Here is a 26,815-nt window from a genome sequence, read left to right as displayed (position 1 = left end):
ATTGAACCAAGCTTTCCCCCGGCAATGAAGGCTTTATGGTAGCCTGTCTTGGGTTTTAATGATGTGTGAGGTCAGAGCCACTAGACAATAGTCATTCAAGACTCTCGGTACTGGGACCACACATGATGTTTTTCACACAGTCGGGACCCTTTCCAGGCTGAGACTCAGATTGAAAATGCACTGGAGAACTCCACACAGCTGCACAGCACACTCCTTCAGGACCTTGGGGTCTACACCATCCGGTCCCAATGCTTTGCCATATCTGAATTTCCCCAGAGCCCTTCTCACCTGCTCAGTGGTGAAGGTGTGTCCATGATGACTGGGGAGTTGGCGGAAGGGGCTGGAGGGGTTGAAGATCTGGACAATAGCAGTTGATATGTGGAGGTGTGGATGGTAGATGGAGGACAATGAGGGGATGTAGACAGTGGTAACCTGTGTTGTTCATCCACGTATTGAACTGGAGGGGGAAGTTTAGTATGTGTGATGATTCATGGAAAAATGCAATTAATTTCAGTAACAATCATTGACATTTTCGATTTTTAAGCACTTGTCATACATACTAACATGAAAAATTGAAAACTCTCTGAGCAGCAGAAAGTCGGCTGGATGAGACAAACACTGAATACGCAGAAAGAATATTAATCAAAGACCATCACAAATGTGAGCGATGGCAGTTCCCTACCATACATCTTCACAAAAATAGCAAGTTAAAGAAGTAGCAGCTTATAATGTTCTTCCACATAATGGCAGTGTTATAGCAATATAATACAGGATGAAACAACTGTGTAATATTGTAATACTTGCCTAAAAGTACATAGAATTAATGAAGATGCAAATAAGCAGATGTAGGCCGCTAAGCCTTCCACACCATTTAATAATATTATGGCTAGTCTGATTGGCACCTCAATTCCACATTCCTGACCGTTGAACATCGTAGATCCCCACCATCCAGGCCATGCCATATGCTCACAGCTGTTGCTGGGCAGCAGTTCAAAGTAAATTTATTATCAATTTACACATATGTCGCTATTACAACCCTGAGATTCATTTTCTTGTGAGCATTCACTGTAAATACAAAGAAACACAATAGAATCAATGAAAGACAGCACACAACAAAATGGACAAACGATTTCAATATGCAGAAGACAACAAACTGTGCAAATACAAAGATAATCATAAATAAAAAAATAATAAACGTGAGATGAAGAGTCCTTGAAAATGTGTCTATAAGTTGTGTTCAGTTCAGTGTTGAGGTGAGTGAAGTTCAGTGAAGTTATCCCCTCTGGTTCAAGGTTGATGGGTAATAACCTGGGGGCGTGGGTCCTTGATGATGAGTGATGCTTTACTGTGATAGTACTCCATGCAGATGTGCTCAGTGGTGAGGAGAGCTTTACTCGTAATGGACTGGATTGTATCCACTTTTTCGTTCAAGGACATTGGTGTTTCCATACCAGGCCGTGAGGCAAGCAGTCAATACACTCTTTGTTGCACATCACACATCCGATGAGGACTGGCTCATGCACCTCCGGCTTTTTCATCATGTGGTTAATGACCAGCTCCTTGGTCTTGCTGACATTGAGTGAGAAATTGTTGTTGTGGCACCACTCAGCCAGATTTTCATTCTCCCTTCTATATGCTAATTCATCACCACCTTTGATTCAGCCAACAACAGTGGTATCATCAGCAAAATGGCCCTGCTGAAGGCTCTTGGTCCGAAATGTCGACTGTACCCTTTTCCATGCTGTTGGACCTGCTGAGTTCCTCCAGCAGTTTGGGTGTGTTGAGTGGTATCATCAGTTAACTTAAAAATGGCATTAGAGCTGTGCTTGGCCTCACAATCGTATGTATGAGATAAGTAGAACAGGGTCTAAGCACACAGCCTTGTGGTGCCCTTGTGCTGATGGAGGTTGTGGAGGAGATGTTGTTGCCAATCTGAACGGACGGGGGTCTGCAATTGAGGAAATCTAGGATCCAGTTTTGCAAGGAGATATTGAGGCATAGGTCTTGCAGATTATTAATTAGTTTTGACGAGATAATAGGATCAAATGCCAAACAGTAATCAATGAAGAGCATCCTGGTGTATGCATATTCACAGTCCAGATGTTCCAGGGTTGATTGCAGAGCCAATGAAATGGCGTCTGCTGTTGACCTGTTGTGCCAGGAGGCAAACTGGTGCGAGTCCAAGTTGCTTCGCAGGCAGGAGTTGATATGTTTCATCACCAATCTCTCAAAGTACTTCATCACAGTGGTTGTAAGTCATGGAGGCAGGCTACCACGTTTGCCTTATGTATCGGTACAATTGAAGTCTGCCTGAAGCAGGTGGGTACCTCAGACTGCTGAGGTGAGAGATTAAAGATCTCAGTGGATCTCCAGCCAGTAGATTAGCACAGGTCTTTAGTACTCGGCCAGGTAACCCATCTGGGCCAGATGTTTTCTATGGGTTCACCCACCTGAAGGATGCTCTAGGCTAGCTTCAGAGACTTAACTCACAGGGTTATCAGGGTTATGGGGGTTTGTGAAGGTTCCTCCATGTTTTGACTTCAAAGTAAGCATAAAAGGCATGAGCTCATCGAGGAGCACAATCTTGTTGTCACCTATATTGCTTGGTTGCACTTTGCAGGAAGTGATAGTATTCATGCCCGGCCACAGCTGTCAAGCATTCGTCAGTGATTCAAGTTTGGTCCGGAATTGCCATTTTGCATGTGAGATGGCTTAACGGAGGGCGTACTTGGACCTCTTTTATTTTATTTGGTCACCAGACCTCAATGTCACTGATCTGGTCCTCAGCACATTGCAGTTCTCATGGGCTCCAGGGCTTCTGGTTAGGGAAGACTCAGATGATTATGTGGGGACACACTCATCTACAACTGTTTTTATAAAGTCTGTGACAACTATGGTATATTCATTCAGATCATCTGATAAGTCCTTGAACACAGTCCAGTCCACTAAGCTGAAGCAATTCTGTAGCCGCTCCTCTGCATCCCTCGACCTCCTCTTTGTTGTCCTTACCTCTGGAATCTTGCTCCTTAACTTCCGCCTGTATGCAGGTAGGAGGATAGCCAGGTTTTCAGGTTTCCCAAAGTGAGGTATAGGGATTGTGCTGAGACCCCTTGAGTTGCCGGTGACATGTTGATGAAAATTGGGCAAAGATTTCTTCAAATAAGCCTGATTGAAGTCCCCAGCAATGATTTGAAAGGTATCAGGTTAGACTGTTCCTTGTTTGCTGATCACGGCACTCAATACTTTGAGTCCTCCTTAACACCAGCCTTTTAGCAGATTGTAAACTGTAGTCAGGATCACAGATGAAAATTCTCTTGGTAAGTAGAATGATCAGTACTTAATTGGTAGATGTTCCAGGTCAGGGGAACAAGAATGCAACAACATCGCTATGCCCGAGTACCATCGAGAAGCCTTTGGGTCTTGCCGATGTATCTAGCCTTCCTGAAGTCAGCCATGTCTTCGTGAAACACAGAACACAGCAATCCCTCATTTCCCTCCGATCTAGCAGAATTGTCATTAGTTCCTCAATCTTTTTCTCCACGACTGTACATTTGCTAACAAGGTACTGGTGGAGAAAGTTTTTATACCACTTCGTTTTAATTTGGCCTAGAGTCCTTCCCTCCTCCCTCTCTTCAGAACAGAAACCTGAAATCCCATACCACCAGGTTCAAGAGTTGCTACATCCCTTGAACTATTTGGTTCTTGAACCCACTTGCGCAAACACTGCCTCGGTACAGCACTACTCTGCTTACCTTGCACTACAGTGGACCTTTTTTTGTTATAATTGTGTTTTTTCCTGCAAAAGTTCTGCATAATTTATATTTATGTTCTTGTGAATGTTCTGGATCTGAAGCTATGTTTTGTGTTGTATCTGTGCATACATGTACTTGTGCGCATGTTGTCAGTACCTCCAGTTGAACTCTGTCTTTTTGTGTGTTTCCCCCTAGCTGTCAGTCTGTGGTTTTGTATTGCCGTGTGCTCCTGTCCCCACTCTTGCTGTACTCCGTCTCTCACCTGTTTCTCATTATTACCTGTATTGCTGTCACCTGTGTCTCATTGTGCTCCACCTATCATCTGCCTCTCTGTTTATTGCTCACTCTATTTTAGTCCTGTGTTTTCACCTGTTTGTTGCCAGATTGTGCCAGTGAATTTTCCTGAGCCTTTCCAGCATTCGTGTCTGTACTCTGTCCGTCTGAATATTGACTCTGCCTGTTTCCTGATTCTGGTTTATGGATTTCTCTGGATGTTTTGATCTTTATCTGAACTTTAACACTGACTTTGTTTGCACCTCGGGATTTTTTACTCAATTAAAATCACTCTGTGCACAGTACTGGGTCTGCGATTGGATCCCTGCTCCAGTGTCCTGACAATGTGACAATAAACTCCAATATGACTTTACCCACACTAACCAATTGCCCATCTGCTGAGTAACAATCCATTTACTTCTGCCTTAAGCATCCTTAAACTACCTTTTGAGGAGAGATGTAGTGCCTCAAGTAGGTTTCTTTTGTAGCTGGGGAGGATGGAGGGACTAATTTCAGCCATAGTAACAGAAATGAACTATGTAACTCAATACTTCACTATTCTTTTCTTGTTTTGCTCTTTTTTGACTTATTTAATTTATCTTTCAGATTTTATACACTACATATTTCTTATTGTAATTTATAGTTTTTTATTGTTATGTATTGCAGTGTACTGATGCTGCAAACCAACAAATTACATAACATACACCAGTGATATTAAAGCTGATTCTAATTTTGATTCCAAATGTTTGTAATAATTTACTTCAAGAGGAAACCTGAGAGACAGACAGTGGCAAGGCAATTTAAATGTGGTTGCTGAAATTTTGAATGTTGTGTCACTACATTCTGAGCTTGGAAATATGTGAGAAAGAAAGCCTTTGCCTTGCAGACCTGTTTTATCCAATCACAGACGTCATTCTTGATCCCTCTTTTCTGCAAACTAATACTTTATTCAACCTGTAACACTTCCCATTTCTGATACAAGGTAATTAAACTGAAACATCAAGCATGTGCTGCTTGATTGGCTAAGTACTTATAGCAGCTTGGTTTCATTTGAGATAAAAATTTATATGCCAAGCAATTGAATTAGATAAGGATACAAATTATTTGGAGATCTGTGTGGAGATGTGGTAGATGAAGTTAATTGAGATAAGTGTGAGGAGATGCATTTCAGGAGGTCAATTGCAAGCGGAAAGTATGCAGTGAATATCTGGACATTAGAGCATTAATGTAGAGTCATCTTGGGGTACAAGCCCCTATCATTTGTGAAAGGAGCAACACAATTAAATAGGGTGGTAGAGAAGGATCGGGCACATTTGCCTTCATTGGCCAGAGCCATTGTGTATATAAGTTGGGCAAGTCATGTTGCTGCTGTATAAACCTTTGGTCAGGTTGCATTTGGAGGATTATGTACAGATATAAGGAGAGGATAGACAAACTTGGTTTGTTTTCTCTGGAGCAGAGGCTGAAGAGCAACCTTATGGAAGTGTGTAAAATTCCGAGAGGCTGAGAAGGGGTAGGTAGTCAGACTCTGTTTTCCCCAGGGTGGAAATGTCAAATACTAGATGGAATATAGGGGAAATTCAATGGAGATGTGTGAGACAGGTTTTGTTGAGGAAGGATATGGAAACTTTAGAGAGGGTGCAGAGATTTATCAGGATGCTGCCTGGATTAGAGGGCTTAAATTATGAAGAAAGGTCAACCGAGCTGGGGCTTTCCTCTTTAGAGTCAAGGAGAATGAAGGAAAGATATCAGAGGTCCTTGAGCCAGTCCTCATCAAAGGATCAGAGGGTCAGCAACAATGATGGCGTGATAATGTATGCCATTCACATACTTTTATATATAACCCATAGTGAATTATTTAAACAAACAAGAATGCTTAATCAAGCAATATATTTACAATATTATTCAAACAATGCTGAAATATTAACTGCACACTAATGGAGAGTGTCAGCAACTTTAAATCCCTTGGTGTTAACATTTCAGAGGATCAGTCCTGGACTCAGAACATCAGTGCAACTACAAAGAAAGCACAGCAGTGCCTCTGCTTCCTTAGAAGTTTGCAAAGATTCAGCATGGCATTTGGTGAGTATATTGACTGGCTGCATCACAGCATGATAGAGAAACACTAATGCCTAGAATGGAAAATCCTACAAAAGGTAGCGGATACAGCTCAGTCAATCACTGGTAAAGCCCTTCCCACCAATGAGCACATCTACACAGATTGTTGTCGCGGGAAAGCAGCACCCACTTAAAACAGAGATGAGGAGAAATTTTTTTAGCCAGAGGGTCGTGGATTTAAGGAATGCGTTGCCACATACAGCTATGGAGGCCTGATCATTGAGGATGTTTAAGGAGGAGATTGGTAGGTATCTAATTAGTCAGGGTATCAAGGGATCAAGGGAAAAAAGCCAGAAATTGGAAATAGATGGGAGAATAGTTTAGCTCATGGTGGAGTGGCGGAGCTGACTCGATGGGCCGAATGGCCTACTTCTGCTCCTTTGTCTTGTGATCATCAGAGATGCCCAGCAGTCAGGACATGCTCTCTTCTCACTGCTACCATCAAGAAGAAGGTAAAGGAGCCTCAGGTCTCACCCCACCAGGTTCAGGAACAGTTATTACCCCTCAACCGTCAGACTCTTGAACAAAAGGGAATAACTTCACTGAAATCGTCCAACAGCCTATGGACTCACATTCAAGGACTCTTCATCTCCTGTTCCGGGTAGTTACTTTTATTATTTCTTTCTTTCTGTATTTGAAGAACTTGCTGCCTTTTGCCTGCTGTTTAAATGACCAGTCGGTGCAGTCTTTCAATGATTCTATTCTGGTTATTATTCTATTATAGATTTATCAAGTATGCCCACAAGAAAATTAATCGCTGGGCAGTATATGGTGACATATATGTACTGTGAACTTAAGGCTGTGGCTTGATAGAGTTGTACAAGATAATAAGAGGTACAGATCAAGTGTGTATCCAGAGACTTCTTCCCAGGCTTTTTACAGAGGGGTGAGTGCATGACAGGGATGGCAGCAGAGGCAGATCAATTAGGCACATTAAATAAACTCTTAGGCAGGCAAATGGATAATAACAAAAGTGGAGAGCTATGTAGGAGGAGAGGGTTAGTTTGATGTAGTTTATAAGGTCAGCACAACATTGTTGGCCAAAGGACCTACATTGTGTTGTAATGTTCTATGTTCTATTTGGATAGAAGCCTCCTTCACTGTGCTATCAGAATTTGGAACAGCCTTCCAGAGGCTGTGGTTGGAAACATCTGCGACGATGGGGTCCAAGCCTTCGAGAATCGAGTGCACAAACACCTATCATCTCTGGGAGAGAAGTCACATGCTTCTTCATAAGCTATCATGAAAGGGACCAGGATGGGAATGCTTGGTTGTTGGCAGGTAGAGTTAATACCTGACTTTCAAGAGCACTTGTGAGTTATGTTCCGGCTAGAGAACAGTGCGGAAAGATCAGGTGCTGTTTTCTCCCAGTAGGGATTTGTTTTTAGTTCCAATTGCTCCTGTCACGTTTTGTCACCCTGTAACCTTATCCTTCAATCTCTCTGAATTATGGAGGACAGCATGTGTATAAATGTGTCTCTCCAGCAGACTTAATCATGATCATCATGACTCCAGTATTTCTACTATTTTTTAAAAGTTTCTTAATTGTACATATGATTTTTTTGTGTTCTGTCACTGAGCAGCAGTGAACCATCTGATTGGCCTATCAGAGTTCTCTTTGGGAACTAGTTGACTTGATCATCATTTCAGATCTGGCTATTGTTAGTAAAAAAAAAATTGTAAGTTATTGCAGAAGTAAAATTGAAAGCATCCTGGAGAAGAAGATGCAATTAATATTAGAGATAATCAGAAAAGAGCTTGTTAGAACTTATCAGAATCTGAAGTAGATAAAATGTTTGTTCTTGGAAGCATTTACTCCAAAATGTCCTTATAAAGGATGAGGTTTCTGGGTACTTGGAGGCATGTGATAAAATAGGTCAAAGTCAGTATATTTTCCTTAAGGCTTGGGTTCCCAATCTTTTTTATGCCATGGACCAATACCATTAAGCAAGGTGTTCATGGCCTCAAGTTGCGAACCCTTGCTTTAAAGGGAAATCTTGACTGACAAATCTGTTGGAATTCTTTGAGGAAATAACAGACAGGAGAGATGATGGAGAGTCAGTAGATGTTGTTTACTTGGATTTTCAGAAGGCCTTTGACAAGGTGCAGTACATGGTATTGCAGAAAAGATACTAGCATGGATTGAAGTTCAAGTTTATTGTCATCTGACTACATAAATGCAACCAAATAGCTTCCACACCACGTAATGATGCAGCCAGTCAGGAGACTCTCAATGATGTTCCTGTAGAAAGCTGATAGAATGGGGGCAGGAGCCCTGCACACATAAATATCTTTAAAAAGTGGATATGCTGCTGTGCCTTCTTGTCTAGTGAGGAGGTGTTGTGGGTCCAGGGTAGATTGTCTGTTCGTGCACACCAAGGAACTTTGTGCTCTTCACTCTCTCCCTTGCAGGGCCATTGATGTCCAATGGGGAGTGGTCAACCTGCGCCTTCCTGAAGTCCATAGTCTTCTCTTTCGTCTTGTCTATGTTGAGATTCAGGATGTTGTTATCACACTGTTTGACAAACCTCTCTACCTCCTCTCTGTATGCCGACTCATCTTCGTTGCTGATGAGGTCAACCGCTGTAGTTTCATCAGTGAACTTGATGCAGTTTCAGCTAGATCTAACAGTGCAATCATGAGTCAGCAGCATGAACACCACAGCTCTAGGGGCAACAGTGCTCAGTATGATTGAGATTGAGATGTTGCTGCCAACTCGGACTGACCAGGGTTTTTCTGTCAAGAAATCCAAGATCCAGTTACAGAGAGGACATGGAGAGGATGTTTCCTATAATGGGGCAAGTCTAGGACATCACCCAGCCTTGAGATTCATCTCCTTACAGGCAGCCACAAAACAAGAAACCCCATTAAAAAGAAAATCACGCAAACAATAAAAACAAGCAAACAGCATTCAGAACAATAGTGAGTCCATAGACGTGAGGCCCGGAGCAGCAGAAGCAGGCCCAGAGCCTTAGCCTCAGTGGAGCGAAGATCAGAATAAACGTCACAAAGGAGTGAGGAGAACTGGCCCGACCCTCGCCTCCTGTCCCAACACCCTGCCTTTCCAATCCATCCGGCCCAGTGTGCTTGCTCAAAGACTCCGGCCCCGTCGCATCAATATGCTCTGGGCCTGGACCCCGCTGCTGTGTTTCGGCCCATACCCAACCTTTTCAAATCGGCCCAGTGCTTAGCTTGATCAAGCCTTCCTCTCAGTTTAGCTGGATGGGGCCTGAAACTCCTTTGCTCTGACTTTTCTCCACTTCGCATGCCCCAACACCACCTCAAACATGCCTCAACCTCACACACACCTGCACACCTCAACCCTGAAGTCAGCCTCGCCTTCACTTGCCTCTTCATTGTTTGCAGTGATTGTATACCATATTTTTTACAGAAAAGATGTTAGTAATAAAGTATTTCATTGTGTTTCTTGCTCAGTCATGCCATATTAAACCGGCAGTCTAGACTAGAGAGCACAACCTCAGAATACAAGGGCATTTCTTTAGAACAGAATTAAGGAGGAATTTCTTTAGCCAGAGGGTGGTGAATCTGTGAAATTCATTGTCACAGACGGCTGCGGAGGCCAAGTCATTGTGTATGCTTAAAGTGGGGTTTGGCAGTTTCTTGATTAATAAGGACGTCAAAGGTTATGGGAAGACAGCAGAAGAGGAATAATAAATCAGCCATGATGGAATAGTGCAGCAGACTCAATGGGCTGAATGGCTTGATTCTGCTCCTGGTCTGTCAAAAAGTCACAGAGAATTAGAAACGGCATAAGAAAAAAAGGCTTGGATTATGAAAGCCAGTGCAAAACAATGAATGAGAAATAAATCGAAATATATTTTGAACAAAAATACTTGAAGCGTGCAAGAATTTCCACCAGAGGAAGGTGACATTTACTTGATGTAGCACAGAAAGAGGCTGTTCATCTCATTCAGTTCGTTCCAGCTCCAATCTGCAAATAATTCTCCGTCATACGACCACTGACTCTCCTATGGTTCTTTTGTCACTTACCTGTGCTAAGAAGTAATTTACGGTAGCCATTCAACCTGCCAGCATCGCCTTTGGATGTGAGATGAAGCAGTAGTCACAGTAAACAACATGCAGGCAACACCTGAGGTCAGAATTTGACCTGGATCCCTGGAGCTATGAAGTAGCAACAGTAATTGCAGGACCATGGTGTTGCCCCATAAACTTTATAAATTATAGTGATACTCTTAACCAATTAAGATTATTAAGTCTTGACCTTAACAAATAAAGAAATACCTAGAACATAGAGTATTAAGCAGAGAGCATTTGTCTCCATGGTAACACTGGCTGAATGCTAACAGGCAAGACAGATTATTTAATTTATAAATAGTACACTTCTTTGTTTTATGAAAATACTTGAAACGACTTGAAACAAATTCTAGTGGTGCATGAGATCATGTGCTAATGGGCTGAGAAAGGCTCTCTCCTGAATATCTGAATTATTGGGCAAGTAACTTCCACAAACAAATAAAGGAAGAGTTTGTAAGAACAAGCTCTCACTACCAATCTCCTTCACTGTACAAATTTATCAGGAAATTGAGACGACCAATGCAGAAAAAATGCAATTATTATTGCCAAATGTTAGTTAAGTGAGAAGATGATAGACAAAAGGAAAAATACCAAGACTTAGAGCGCACAAAGATAGCTGAGTCAAATGTGGTGTGAATTTCATAGCATGGTGATTAAGTTGAGGCTTTATAAAGATAACCTATTTTATTATATAAATAGCCGGCATCTATACATAATATATTAGCCTATGTATTTCAGAAATCACAATGTGTGAATCAAATATAGGAAATGGTGATAACAAATGCTGGAAATTGTGTCGGTGATTCCCGAGTGCAGCAATTCTAGCCATGTGTCTGAAATGCTGCACAGTCTTAAAACAAATGTTCATTACAACTGCAGTAAAAATTAGCATTGGAACGTATAGTGAAATGCACGGTTTTTTTTTGCATCAAATCAAATCAGCAAGAATTGTGCTGTGGGCAGCCTGCAAGTATCACCACGCTCGCACAGATTAACCCTAACCGTGCTCCTTTGGAGTGTGGGAGGAAGCCCACGAGGTCATGGGGAGAACTTAGAAATTACTGAAAGACAGTGGCGGGAATCAAACCCTGATCGGTGATTCCTGGCGCTGTAAAGTGATAGCGCCAACCGCACTGCAGTGCCGCCCTCGTGCTTCACACCTGCATCTTGGAGACTGCACGAGCTGTTTGCTGAACGTTGGAAGGAGTTACGGTATGGAGTGGAATACCGTAAATCACAGTTGGTGAGTACTCTTTTGACTACTGCAGGCGCAGGCAGTACGAGTGTTGCTTTGGCATGCGTTTGCATGCTCCACGTTGCAGTGTGACATCTATCGAATATGGGCACCCCCGATGTTTGCTGGTTGCACACCAGAGTCATTATCTATACCTCAAACCAGAGGCTATTGTTGTAGGTTTTGCAAATAAAGCAACGTGAGGCGTTTCATGTTTAAGAAAAACCATAACAGCCCGTTTATTGTACTCTAAAAACTGAACACAAAGCGCAGTCACAGAACTTCACATCATCACGTCAGACCAGCCTCTTAAACTGTACCCCAGCTCAATGTCAGCGTTTGTGAATTACGTCCATGTTTCCACCCATTACGTTACTCTGCGCAGGTGACCTAGGATTCACTAAAGCCGGCATTGTGACTCTGTACGGAGCTCAGTCGAGCCGCCAGGCTCGGGTCCTATGTTCTGTGGGTGAGGTAACAGCAGGTGCCTCTGGCTCATCCTGAAGTGTGCTGACACGCTCACGGTCCTGCTGTGACAGCAGGATCCGCCAAATCGTGCTGGACTCGTTTCAGGCGATCTACCAAAACACATTCAGGTTTACCCCTCTTGATAAAAGATAAAAGCCTTTCCTCTCCAATCCAAAGTGCGAACAGGCCATCGTGGGGGGTGGGGGGTTAGGGGGATATGGGTGTGCATTATAGCGGACGAAAATAAACGAGGCGGAATGGAGGTCAACAGGAACCCAAGAGTGCTGTACGCCATGATGGGAGGGAGGAGTAGGTGAAAAGGCATTGAATTTACTGAGGAGGGTGGACCTCTGTTGAGAGGCTGACCAGGTGGTCAAGGCGTCAGGAATGAAATCAGCTGGCACTCATAATGGCTGCCCGTATCAGCCATGGACGACCGCAGGTCCACTTTTGGAGCTGTTCTAAGCCTCAGTAGGACAATCATACCAACACTCATCAGTCAGGGAAACCCTCAGAGCAGCATTTAAGGAGTGGCGAAACTGCTTGCCTGGACCATTGGACTGCGGTACTGCAGCCATCGCAGCCCAGAGCTTTGATATGAATTGGGGCCGGCGATCGGAGGGAATATCGGATGGGGGTGCCAAGCCGAGCAACCCAACTGCAGACCAACACTCGAGCCACACCTGCGGCAGCCCTCGATACTGCAGGGACGAACTCTGGCCACCTGGTGGTAGGGTCCACCATGTGTGTGAAACTGCAGGAGGGGGGAAAGAACCAATAAGGTCAGCATTGACATTGCTCAGGGACCTCAAAAGATGCCAATGGCACCTGAACATGCTGGCACTCCACATAGGCTGCGCTCCAGTCGCACACATCCTTTCTAAGCCATGTATGGAGTTAAAAAGCGTCTGCCTCCAGTTTATGAACACTATGGGGTGAGGGCGACCAGTTGAGACATTGGACAGGAGAGAAATCCCAGCTTCCCTGATCTTAATGTCAGCCAACCTCAGGCCTGTGACTGCTGAAAAGTAAGCCTGGACCTCTGGGTCAGTAGCTTGATCGGCTGCCATGCCAGCATAGTTAACCCCTATGTGTGCAGTCTCAACAGCTGGCCATGAGAGGCAATCAGCCATGGCATTATTTGTCCCCTTGATATATTGTATATTAGTTGTGAACTCTGATATGTAGGCCTGCTGGCATACTAAGGAACTGATATTTTGGCCAAACACATGCACAAAGGGTTTGTGGTCAATCAACGCTGTGAAATGGCAATCCTTCAGAAGAAAACGAAAATGGTGGACTGCCAGATAGAGACCAAGGAACTCATGGTCAAATACAGTGTGCGACTGCCACATGCCGCCAACCAATTGTTCATGCACAGCACCCACAGCATAGTCTGAGGCGTCAGATGTAATAGCTATGGGAGTGCTGGGGACCAGGTGCACCAGTAGGGTCACATTGGAAAGAGCTCGTTTGGTATCATCAAATGCCCTGGTCATGTCAACTAACCAGTCAAGCACATGATTAAGGATATTGGTTTAAGCACACTGTACTGGGGGAGCACAAGTTCAACAGCTCACAGAATGAAATGGTGATAGAACTTCACCATGCCTAAAAGCTCCTGTAGTTTTTTAGTAGTGCAGGGCAGTGGGAAATCCATAATAGCCATTACTTTTGATGGTAGGGGTTTTGCACCTTCAGCGGAGATGCGACGGCCGAGAAAGAGATGGGCATTGACAACCTAAACTGCTATTTAGCAGGGCTAATAATCAACCTGTGTTGGCTTAAGCGCTCGAAAAGTGTGTGGAGATGGGATACGTGTTCAGATTTGGATGCACGACCAATTACATTACCTTACATCGTCACTCTTTAGTTTGGTGTAACACAAATACTCTATTATTGTAGCAGTGTGTTACAGAATCAAAAGGTGATTGCTGCCAAAATATTGAGCATTGGCGAAGCAGTGGAGACTCCTTGGTGGTAATATAGATCTGATTTGATAGATCACATGCTGTGCTTGCTTTACAAACACAGATATGTTGGGTTTGCACCATTAGATTTTGAAACTCAGATACGGTATGTGAACAGTTAACATACCGTGTTGCGAAGAGAAAGGATTTATGATTGTGTATATATATTTGATGTGCCTCAATACTTTACAAGTTAGCAACAAGGATGCTGATGGACATTGATGGATCTAGCCTGGCAAGTTATAAGAGAGCTGGGAACACCAAAGCTGATATTTTGTATTTGCTTTCTAAGTAGTTTAACGGTTTCAGTTAACAGGTGAGAGTCCACTTCACAGTTAATCATGATAGCAACAACCACAGTGTTCACCTATCATCAAATGATTGCATGCACAGGGTTTACCTGCATCACTATGGTTTAGCATTGGGACAGCAGGCGCGCTCCGGGGGAGCTTATTGAGAGCATGGGCACATATGACTAAGCTAAAGCAACAGTCATTACCAATATTAAGTGACTGGGCATGTTCTTTAAAGTAAACAATATCTCATTGGGGTGACATTGGGAAAGCCCAAAATGATGCAATTTGTGAACATAAAGAAAGCAATGTTCCTAATGGAGATCAAGTGTGAAGGAATTGACTTTGATTGCTGTTGATAGACACGGTACTCAAGAATGTTAGAGAATTTTGATCACCTAAAGAGACTGATGTACGGTATCTACAAGCACAGTCAAAGAGCTGGTACAAAGTCCCAACCTCTGAACCACTGCTGAGACCATTTCAGTGAAGGGTTTTCATTGCACCAGCTATCACTTACCACTTCTGTTCCAAGCCAGGGGCCAAGCTGGTCAATTCTATATTCTCTAATGAGTCAAGTTGAGAGTGAACTGGATAAGCTAGAAGGAAATGATAAACTTATGAAAACTGACCAGAGTGAAAGGACACTATTATAGTGACTATTGCCAGTCGATTGTGTACTGGCATTCACGCCAGACTTCGAGGCAAGTGGATCCGGGTTCGAATCCAGCCAGCTCCTTGCACACTTTCCATCCGTGCTGGGTTGAGCACCAAGCTAACAACTCGGCCTCATGAACAGACAAGTGCTTAAGAAATGGCAAGGTTATCACCCAATGCACCACAAGTCATGGAGAGGAACAACAACAAATGGTGACTTTGCTTGAGACAGACAGACTGCTGCAGCTGTACACAAGTTACAGTTAGATGGAGCTGTGTTTACTAAATGCAGTCCTATTCTCTTTATGTCATTCCTTTCAAAACTGAAATGTCACTGCTTAATCAGAACATCAAAAGCAATAACTACAACAAAGGTTGAATGACAGTTTCCTGGACAATGACATAAAGCCTTATGAGGGATTATGTCCTCATTCTGTCACAGATATTGAATAAGAGCATAAACCTTCAGAAGGCTGATGCCACTGGCCATTAAAACTGCCATTCAACTCTTAGGATCCACAACTATAATTGTAGTTATTGTACCCGATTTGGAGATTGCAGGCAGTTCAGAGACCCAGAGAACTGGGGAATGCTGGTTCCTCGAACAGATTTTTTTCTCTAGATTCCGGTATCCACGGTGTATTTTGTGTCTCTATCTGAAGTTATATTTGAGGTTGCAGAGGACACAGTTCACTGTTAGAACAAAGGATGCAGGCTGAGTGTTAGTTCTCTAAATAGCACAGGTTCAGGGGAAGTGGGTTTAATAGAAGCTTGTTCTGTGAAATAAGTCTTATTTCACTAGGCCAGAAAGACTGAAAAGCCCAAAGCAGATGAATTTTGCTAGTTGTTCTTCTGATAAAATTAAGCAAAATTACATTATCTCAGAATGAAATGCTCAGGAGAATGAAAATCCTACTGAAAAATGAGGAAATAGATTTTCTAAAAGGCTTGCAAGGCACTCAGAAATGTGTACAAAATTGCTGTGCTCCAGGTTAATACAATTTTCAGCCGAACAGTGTTGTATGGAGTTGTGCAAATGGATTTCTGGCCCCAGATCATGCTATCAGATTCAATATAATGACAACAATTATTGACACTTACATCAACAGGACCTCAAACACAAAGCATTATTCATGTTGTGGAGCAGTTTGTTATAGATTGATGGTCATACACCACTAAACAGTGTCCTTCAACCCACAATATGCGTGCCACCCACCAAACGCCAATTTACACTGAAGCTACAATAATTGCATTTCATTCTGTGCCTTGCTCAACCTTAAGCAGAGTCCGTGACTTGCTGCTTAGTGCGCAGGCCTCAAGGACAGCTGTGTTGGAATTACTCTCCCTCTCTTTGTTCGTTTTGTGTCGGCGAGGAAGGGAAAATCCGCAGAGTGCTACTACTTAAGCCGTTATTAATGAAAGGTAACTTACAGAACATGAATGTTTAAGAGAATCTTAGATAGGCATGTAGATTAAGTAAAAATGGAGGGCAATGGGCTGTGTAGGATGGCAGGGTTAGGTTGATCATGGAGTAGGTTTATATAGGTCAGAGCAATATTGTGGGCTGAAGGGCCAGTATTGTGCTGTACTACCTGTGTAGGAGCCACGTACCTCTTCTCTGCATTGTATTCTGTGTTGAATGTTTATTATAGTAACTAGTCACCTGAGTGGGAGTGTGGTTAAAAACAAAAGGAATAAGTTATGTCTCCATGCTCTGTTCATTGTTGCTTGCAGTAGCTGGGGACCGACGGATGTCGTATCTTCTGCTGACCGCTCAATAATGCTCAACACTTAGCTTACTCTTGGGCACGCTTTAAGTTTCATCGCTTCAAGATTGTTAGTTTGCTGGTTGCTAATAAAGAACTGAATACATATCCTTGACTTTTTAGAGCAATCATTATTGGGGTGAGAGTGCATCATGCAAGTATAACGATCCGGAAGGTTGCCGGCAGTGGCAATTGTCTTGGTTTTGTATGACCTCTACAACCCATATGTTCTATGTTTCCTTGGCATTATGCTGTATATTAGGATACAGAAAATAAATGTGAAGCACTCATGTTAAAAGTAAAATTGAGAATCTTGGGACTCATTAGCAGGACTGTTAATCTGTGGAAAGAGCACGGAAAATCGTGCTATCTTGGTGCCAAGGTAACGTTGCGTTTAGCATGATGCCAGCACAGCTCAGAGCGTCAGAGTTCGATTGTGACGTCATCTGTAAGGAGTCTGTACGTCCTCCCCGTGGAATGGGTGTGTTTTCTCTGAGTCCTCCAGTTTCCTCCCACAGTCAGAAGACGTACAGGTTAGTAGGTTAATCGGGCATTGTAAATTGTCCCGTGATTGCTGGACAGCACAGCTCCAAGGGCCGGAAGGACCTATTCTGTACTGTGTCTCTAAATAAAACCAAATAAAAATATTTTTGATGTAATATTTCATTGGAACATGCTGTTGTTTTAACCCTAGTTGATTTACTGAAAAATCCATCGCATGAAGAACATAAAAGCATTGAATTTGTTGCAGCAGAACCCCAGTTTTGTGGCTGCGACCCAGTTTGTGACTGTAAAGATTAAAAAAAACTGGGGTCACAAAGGTGTAAAACAGTACAATATTAGGTTTTTTCCCCCAATTAGCAGGGCAGCTAATTTACTGCCAGCATTTAATTTAAAATGAAATTGGTATATTTATTAGCAGTATAAAGGGTAATAAACAGACATTGTGATGCATAATTGTACTACTTTGGGATTGGAAAATATTTCCATTGTTTAAATGGGGTCATCATGACTCTATGTGCTATATGTGTTGTGTGCTGTGTGACTGGTGGCATTGCGTTCTGCACCTTGGCCCTGGAGAAATATTGTTCGGTTTGGCCTGATTCATGTGCATGGTCGAATGACAATTAAACTTCAACTTCAAAATTCAAAGTAAATTTTATTTGCAAAGTACATACATGTTACCATATACGATCCTGAGATTAATTTTCTTGTGGGCATACTCAATAAATCTATAGAATAAAAACCATAACAGAAACAATGAAATACCGCCCAACCAGGGCGTTCAACCAGCATGCAGAAGAAAACTGACTGCAAATGCAAAAAGAAGTTATAACAATAATAAATAAATAAGCTATAAATATCAAGAACATGAGCTGCAGAGTCCTTGAAAGTGAGTCTGTGGTTGTGAAATCAGAGTTGAGGAGAGTGAAGTTATCCACGCTGGTTCAAGAGCCTGATGGTTATGAATTATGAAGCAGTACCCAGAGACATCCTAACGCTTTTCAAAATTTGAGATGATTAAGTTCTTAAATGAGATGTGAGATTACAGAATGGAAAACAGGGATTGTTTCCATCTGGAGATGACGATGAGAGACCCTTTATTTTCACACATTCATGGAACCTGCCCATCAGTGACTATCCAGTACTTACTGCCAAGCAGTTATTGCCCACAAGAACTGAGCCACTTTATTGATCCAATGTGGAATTATCTGCTACAAGCTATGTGCAAAAACTACTTTAAAAGAAAATCAGCGAGGCACTTGGAGAAGAAGAATGCCTAATGTATTGTGAATAAACAGGAAAATAGGATTAGACCAGGTGGCTCCTGTTTCAAAAATGCACTATTGCAAACATGACAAGCAAAATGAATTGATCGATATCATAGCTAGCGACCAAAGATTCAGTATAATGCACAAGTATTTAGATTATCTTTAAGTGAAATATACATCAAATAGCCCACCAATTACTTTTAAGTAAATGACAAAATAGGTAGTGTGGTGGCCAGTGTGTACTTGGAGAGCCAGGGGGCCTGTTTCTGTGTGGTATAACTTTATGACATCAAACCAAATAAAACCTGACAGCTTAAAAATTGAATCATGTGACACTGTGTTTCGGGGCACCAAGCAATTCACTTTTACAGAGTTCTGGCTTCCTTATTACTGAAATAGTATATAAAAGCACAGGAGCAGGTACAAATCACTTTACAAAATGGAACACAGAACCACCAGCAAAAGCAGAATCAAGGGCTCTTTTCTATCGATCTAAAAACATCAGCCTAGTCCTGATGAAGGGTCTCAGTTTGAAATGGCAACTGTACTCTTTTCCACAGATGCTGCCTGGCCTTTAGAGTTCCTCCAGCATTTTGTGTGTTTTGCTGGGGAGAGCCTAATAGATTTAAATTAATGAATGAATTTAATAAAGGATACATAAAATATGAAAACCAAATTGTCCAATTCTGATAAAGGGTCTTGAACTTGAAACAATAACTCTATTTCCCTTCCTGCATAAGTTATTTGACCTGCTGAGTATGTACAGCATTTTATGTTTTTATCTTAGAAGAAATGTCTTTGATCATGAGGGATTCCAAAACTAAATCCATATAGTTAAGATGGTCTCTCAGAAACAAGGGAAAGTTCAGGAGTCCCAGGGAAATATTAATGAATTTAGTTGAAGAGGGGTGGAGGTGTAAGTGTAAGGAAAGATCAGTTGAGTCAAAAGTTGTTAATTGCTCAGTATTTCTGTATTTTGATCCTAGTATCAAAATCACAGTATTTAATGTGAAATTAGAGGTAAAGTGATTGAAGATGACAATTTTTCACATGGTATTTCAATTAAGGGAAAGAAAGATACACGAACAGGGAAGAACAAATGCTAAAAATGTTAAACGAAATAAAATGGAGGAGGCCTGGGGTGCAAAAATCACTGGCACAGACCAGTTGGGTTACATCGCTGTTTCTGTGCTACACAGCTCTCTAAATCAATGGGAAAAGCAACACTGCATAATTCTACATTAATAAAAGAAACACTGCATGTCATTTGAGGGAAGCTGGTGGACCTCAGCAGAATCAGAAGAGCTCGTGTTGGCTTTGTGCCTTCCCTTTGGGAAAAGGGTCCTGATTTATAAGGAGTACTGCATAGGCCTTGAAATGAACAAGCATCCTCAGTTAGCCTGAACCAGATTTGAAGGCATGTATTCTCTTTTCTGGCTGTAAGGCATCGAGATAACCTTCAGTATTTTTGGTAGTTCACTTTGCATAATATCTCTATTGTGCAACATGGCATTCAAGGTAACATCCTGTGTGGCAGTGTTGTATCATTCATGCCTGTAATGCACGGCAGCATGCCAATCTCCCATTCCCGTGTGAGAGTGTGCACAATTTAGAGCAGCCAGTGAAAATAAATCCCAAAGTAGGTCACCTGAAAGAAAGATGCTTGAAATTAACCCGTCCATGAGGAGCAGAGTGGAGCTATACATTTAAACTCAGGCTAGAAATCCTTTTAAAAGCATTTTAATCAAGAAAGCCTTAAACCAAGAATTTTCTCTTCTCACTGTCAGGAATTGCCAATATTTAGCTTTCTCTCCCATTCAATTTTCAGTCTCTTTTCACAGCACACTTGCCCTCATCTTTTCCCAGCAACAGTCCACAGTTACAGTTGTTTTCTGTATCTGGCACTTCGGTTAGAGCAGCAATCTGCAATTGGCAAATGAAAGAAAAGAAATTTCTTGAGGCCCTTTTGTTAAATTGCACAATCTCACGATTTCTGGTTTCCTCCCTACAACCATGCTTCTGACTAGTGCCTAATAAAATTAACCAGAACTATTCTGTTCAGAAACAGTATTTAATGCGAAGGAATACAATGTTTATCACATGGAAAGGCCACTGATTGAACCTCTTCTTGCTTTATCACCCCAATTCTGGACTTTCTTCCATGTAGTCCTTTTTCTTAAAATAAAAGGCTTTTCGTGGTGATTAAATTCAAACATATTAAAAGAAAGTATCTCTGGGGGAGTATTATTTTCCATGAATACTACTTGATAAATGTAAGAAACCACAACATAGCTTGATTCAAGTTGTTGGTCATTATCATGCTAGATGAGAATAACATGTAACATTTTCCCTGGCTTTGTTTAATTTGTTCTTTCACCTTCGCCACTGGAGATTGATGAAGGGCACCTGCTGGAGACAGCTGGCTCCAATGGCAAGCTTTAAAAACTCTAGCACCATTGTTGGATATCTGTTGTGAAACTGATTTAAAAATCTTGCAGATTTATTAGAAAACTAAACAAATTTTCATAGACTCAATTATAATGTTCCAGTAAGTAATGATTGCAGTGCATGTCGATAAGTGACATGTTTGTTGCAGAAAGTGAACTAAACAAAATACATACACTTTAGGATCTCTTTGTGTTGTGCCATGATGATTAATTGTAGAGATCTGAGAACCTCTGTCCCTGGAAGCCTTTAGACCACCTGTGTGAAAAGATATCTAAAAAAAAAATTGTGTGTGTGAAGTCACCCAAGTGGCAGAAAAACAGTATAGTTGTAGAGAGCGGTCAGGCTTTTAGGAATGGTCCAGGAACATCAAGAGGAATGACAGAAAAATAGGGAACTAGAATCCATTCCTCTACCTTTGATTTCTGCGTTGATTCATTTGTCTGCAGCTCATTGGTATGTCTCATTGGTAAGCTGGAAGTATCTCCTCCTTGGCAGGGAGGGAGGACCCACCACTCAAATAGTAGATATTAGCAATTACACTCAGTGTACAAGATAATCAGGGAAGTGAATTAGGTTTTGAAGAGTGGGTGGTTACACATAACCTCCTTTTAGTGAGGGTATATATAAGTGGCTGTGTGACCTTGGCTTCACTAGAGGAGAGATCATGTCAACCAGCAGGGCTGTAGCTGAGGCAGCAGAGGCAGGATCATCATGAGTGTGGACCAAGTACATCCAGAGGGCAGATAGTCGGACAGTGTATCCATCTTTTGTAAGCCCTTCAGTAGTTGCATAGACACCTGAAGAGTAGACTATCTGTTGGATGGAAGCGACCAACAACTCTGATAGAGGCAGATGCCAAGTTGTTAAGCTCATCAGTGGGAGGTGGTGCTTTAGCACTGCTGGCCCACCACCTCGAGGGAGTCTTGATCATAAGCGGGCCGAAAGTCCTGAAGAAAGGTGGCAGATCAACTGATGATCCCACTGCTGATAGCACAGGACAGTTAACATCTTAGACCAAGTGTATTTTCAATTCTTTAGCTATCTATGTCAGATAGGGCTTAAGGTCTTTGAGTTTAGAACTTCGCAGTCAGAAACCCAATACCATCACAATGCCACATGACAAGCTCACCTGTGGTTTGGATTGACAAGTAAATTTGCTTGAAGATATTAAACACGTAAAATCACACATCGGTTTTAAGTGAAAAATTGTGACAATGATGGAAATGGAATGGAAAAGTGTTGAAGTTGTCTAATGTCTAATGCGAGGCACAAATCCAATGCCAGTTTGCAATCGCAGTGTGTAATAATGAAGGCTAGATTCCCCAAGCTGAACTTGAGGCAAGTGAGCAAGATTAGTGTAAGTTGGTGCTGTAGACAGAAACACTTCTGTCAATTCATAAAATTAAACTGTTGGTAAAGAGCATATCTTAAAGCCACTCTGATTTCTTTGCAGGAGGGGAGAATTCACAGTAAAAAGCCATAAAGATTACACAACACTGAAGCCCATGTAAATTGGATTTACATGGCATTTACACCACCAGAAGCAATGGTAGAAAGCAGCAGGAGCTGAAGTCAAAGGTATGATTTAATGCTCAGTGCTTTGGTGGCCAGCTGCAGATTGCTCAGTTATGGGTAAGAGTACATATCCAGGTGAATTCAACTGAGTATAGAAAACTTGAAATACTAAAAATATAGGCCCAATGAGATAGCTAGCAAGGCAAAGCATTCGACAATTAGAACTACCAGTGCTTGTGACTAAAAGCACTATTCAATAAACACTGATGGACAAAATCTGGACCAGAGAATTAAAGTTCTAAGTAAATTTATTATCAAAGTACATACAGTGCCTATAAAAAGAATTCATCCCCCCTTGGAAGTTTTTATGATTTATTGTTTGACAACATTGAATCACAGTGGATTTAATTTGGCTTTTTTGATACCGATCAAGAGAAAAGATTCTTTCATGTCAACATGAAAACAAATTTCTACAAATTGTTAAACATAAAATAATTGATTGCATAATTACTCACACACTTCAAGTCAGTATTTAGTGGATGCACCTTTGGCAGCAATTATAGCCTTGAGTCTGTGTGGATAGGTCTCTATCAGCTTTGCACAGCAGGATGCTGCAATTTTTCCCTATTCTCTTTACAAAACTGCTCAAGCAGTTTCATTTTAAAGGGGATGAATACTTGTACAATCTATTATTTTGTGTTTTATATTTGTAATTAATTTAGATCACCTTGTAGGGGATCTATTTTCTCTTTGACATGAAAAAGTAATTTTCTGTTGATCAGTGTCAAAAAAAAGTCAGATCAAATCCACTGTGATTCAATGTTGTAAAACAATAAAATATGAAAACTAACGGGGAGGGTTGAATACTTTTTATAGACACTGTATATGTCACCATATGCAACCCTGAGATTCTTTTTCTCACAGGCATACTCAATAAATCCATAATGGAACACTAACCATAACAGAATCAAGGAGAGACTGCATAATCTTGGGTGTTCAACCAGTGTGCAAAAGACAACAAACTGTGTAAATACAAAAAGAAATAAATAATAAATAAACTATATATATCAAGAACATGCCATGAAGAGTCCTTGAAATTGAGTCCATAGTTTATGGGAATATTTCAATGATGTAAGTGAGTGAAGTTATCCCTTTGGTTCAGGAGTGTGATGGTTGAGGGGTAATAACTGTTCCTGAACCTTGTATTAAAGGTAGAATGGAAAGACATGTTCAACATCGATGGTTTAAAATGAGTTATTCTGTTGAGGAAGTATGCAGCAATGTTTAAGCATTTCTGTATGTCCACTGCAGGTTACAACAGCTATGTCTGTAAAACCTGGTGCAAGTGCATTTGTCTATAATTCTTGACCTGTATCAAGTACATTGAAAAACCAGGTGGAGTGAGTTGGAATTAAATAGAGTTGTAATGAAGATGAAATGAGATGTTGGTCATTGAATAACAGCAATTGTACTAGTGCCCCAACATAACTCTTGGTCAACTATGTTCTGACTACAAATTGATACTTCACCCAGGCAGTTCATGATAGAAAGTCCATTTGTAACTGCACTACACATATGTACCTCCTGTACTTAATAAAGTGGCCACTGAGTGTATGCTTTTGGACTTGTAATGAGTGGTTATTTAAATTACTACCACCACCTTGTCAGCTTGAACCAGTCTGGCTATTCTCCTCTAATCTCTCATTAACAAAGCATTTTTTACCACAGCACTGCCACTCGCTAGATGTTACTTCATTTTTATGCACCATTCTCTTTAAACTCTAGAGAGTGTTGTGAGTGAAAATCTCAGGAGAGCAGCATTTTCTGAAATAATCAACCCATCCCAACTGGCAACAACAATCATTCCACAGTCAAAATCACTTAGATCACATTTCTTCCCCATCCTGATGTATGGTCTGAACAACAATAGAACCTCTTGACCATGTCTACTTGTTTTTATGCATTGAGTTGCTGCCACATGATTGGCTGATTAGATATTTGGATTAATATGCAGATGTACAGGTGTACCTAATAAAGTGGCCACTGATTATATATTGCAGGCATGTGTCATACGTTTGCAGAAAGTTTACTGCTCTCCTCTCTTTAAAACAAAGTGATTCACATATTCACATTAATTACATTAATCTGCAGGTTTCTAGCTTTGAATCTACTTCTTGACTTGATGATGTCACTTCATGACTCAGTTCAGAAGATTTCTGTGTCATTTCTTCCACAGTTCTCATTGAATCAACTTCGGGAATGCAGTCACAGAACTCTCCCTGATTTACTCTTTTAGTATGTGGTAGGAATTAAAATGATTTAGAAGTACAACCATTATCCTGCCTTTTATTTTTTTCACCTGATATCTCTTTATTCTGCATCAGCTATCACTCCACCAACCCAAAGTCAGATTTGAAGTTAACTTTGATGAAACTGAGTAATTCTAAGCCAGGACATGAGAAAGTGGATCTCAGTTCTTTGATATTACAACATTGCAGCAGAAGTCCCAACATGGTGCTCACTGAGAGACATGAGACTGCAGATACTGTGGTCCGGAGCAATCATCAAGCTGCCAAGGAACTCAGTAGGTCAGTCAGCATCTGTAGAGGGAGAGGCCAGTCTCAGGCTGAGACATTGACCACTCCTCTGCATCCACAGATGCTGCCTGACCGCCCTGAGTTACTTTAGCAGTTTGTCTTTTGTGTATGACGTTCCGATCCATTTTGAGCTGCATTCAATGAGTACTTCAATTTGTTTATTCTCTTCTCACAGTTCGTCAATGTACAGTATACTCTTTGGTTGCTTCCAATTTAACCCACTTTTGAGTGGTTCAACCCAAGAAAAACAATTGTCTTCTACAGTATATTTCTTTGTGTTTTCTGGTGTCTCCCTGCAGCTGGCTAAGCACATTTAATTTTCAAAGATTTTCTTCCTGTACTTATAACTGTTCATGCAGTTTCTTAATTGCACTGTTAATGCTTTCAATAGTTTGGTATTTTGCAAGTTTATTGTTAAAATATTTAGATGTGATTTCACACGGAAAGTTAATCTTGCATATAAGTTCAGGCCCTTATAGTTGACTTATCTACATTCAGTTATGCAATTTTCTGTAACAAACTTTGTGAAAACTGTCTCCTGCCAACATCACACTAAGATCCTGCAAGGTATTTTTTTTAAATCAATTGTACTTTTTATAATCCGCTGTCTGAGTGAAATATCACTTTGTAATTACCACATAGATGATCAACTTTCTCGTTTGCTTGGGGTATGTGGAGGCATAGTCATGGACTATATTCAAGACAGACCAGTAGATTTGTTTTTAAAAACTGGAAGAATCAAGGGATATATGGTTTGCGTGAAAATGGAACACCAAACTACAAGATCAGCCATGGTCTCATTAAATGACAGAGCAGGCATGAAGGGCTAAATGTCAAACTCTAGCTTCTATAACTTAGCTTCTTTCTTGGAATTTAGTATTATTTTACTGTGGAGAACAACAGTCATTAAGTTTCATAGTAATTAAAACAAGGAACATTGAGATGCTATGGTTTAAGTACATTTTATATAAATGCATTCATATTGATGCTATTCATGGTGGACTGTAATCTAAAGGAATTGCAAGTTTGAATTCTAACAGGGAACTTGAAAGCCAGTCTATAGTTACTTAGCCCTACACACTCAATTGTTATTCCTTTTTGTCGTTGGAATAATACTGTCATGTTTTCTGAATGAAAAATGAAAGAGCAATGTCAAATATAAAGAAAAATTCCTGGAAATATGCTTAGCATGTTTTGTGAATCTCTATTCTGTGAATTTTTTCTTTGTCCTGAACTTGCCTCCAAACAGAATATACCAGGCCAAGCTAATGAATTAAAGGGCATTCATGTCTGATTTTTCTACAAGGTCAGATTCTTCCCTTCTATATTGCTGCCTAAAGGAAAAACAAGAGCTGGGCAACACTGTACAGTAGAAAGAATAGTTTTGTCACAGTAAAAGAAGCAAATACTAAACAAAAATCCTTGAAGTAGAATTGATTTATTCAGTCACTATAAACACTGGTCATGACCTACATAAATTTCAAACAGTCTTGTTTCCCAGCATAGCTCCAGTGCTTGACTTGCTGAACAATACCAACTTGTATTTGTATGACATATTTAAAATAATAAAACATTCAAGGTCCTGCATTGGAACTTTTCACATCTTGCCACTTAAATGAAAAGACCAAAATCTTGGTGATAAAAGGAAATTTTTAAGGCGCATTTTGAGAGAAGGAGTTAGAGAGATGGAACTATTTAGAGTGATATTCCAAAGCACATGACTTTGACAATGTCAATGTGGCCTTCATCCATTTGAATGAGTTTGCCACTGATGTAAACACTACAGAACAATTGATAACCTCAGTGCAAAGGGATAAATGAAAACCCCTGGTTTTCAATTTCCTAACAAGAAGTGGTCTACTCCTATAAGATACCAACTAAGAAACGCAGTGGTGA

The 26,815-nt window shown here is 41.1% G+C and overlaps 1 protein-coding gene across 2 annotated transcripts in view; it reads left to right on the top strand.

Moving 5' to 3' along the window:
* The window catches only part of LOC140739432 (gastrotropin-like), a 178,113-nt gene that overhangs the window by 46,436 nt on the left and 104,862 nt on the right, over nt 1-26,815 (top strand). For both annotated transcript variants that reach the window (XM_073067727.1, XM_073067726.1), the window contains exon 2: nt 22,261-22,385. The gene's annotated coding sequence lies outside the window, so the exon portion shown is untranslated. The remainder of the gene's footprint in view (nt 1-22,260; nt 22,386-26,815) is intronic.

The sequence above is a fragment of the Hemitrygon akajei genome, chromosome 15 (genome assembly GCF_048418815.1).
Source record: "Hemitrygon akajei chromosome 15, sHemAka1.3, whole genome shotgun sequence".
Classification (NCBI taxonomy): domain Eukaryota; kingdom Metazoa; phylum Chordata; class Chondrichthyes; order Myliobatiformes; family Dasyatidae; genus Hemitrygon; species Hemitrygon akajei.
Note: the sequence above shows the minus strand (reverse complement) of the source record. Positions and strands in the feature narration are given on the sequence as shown.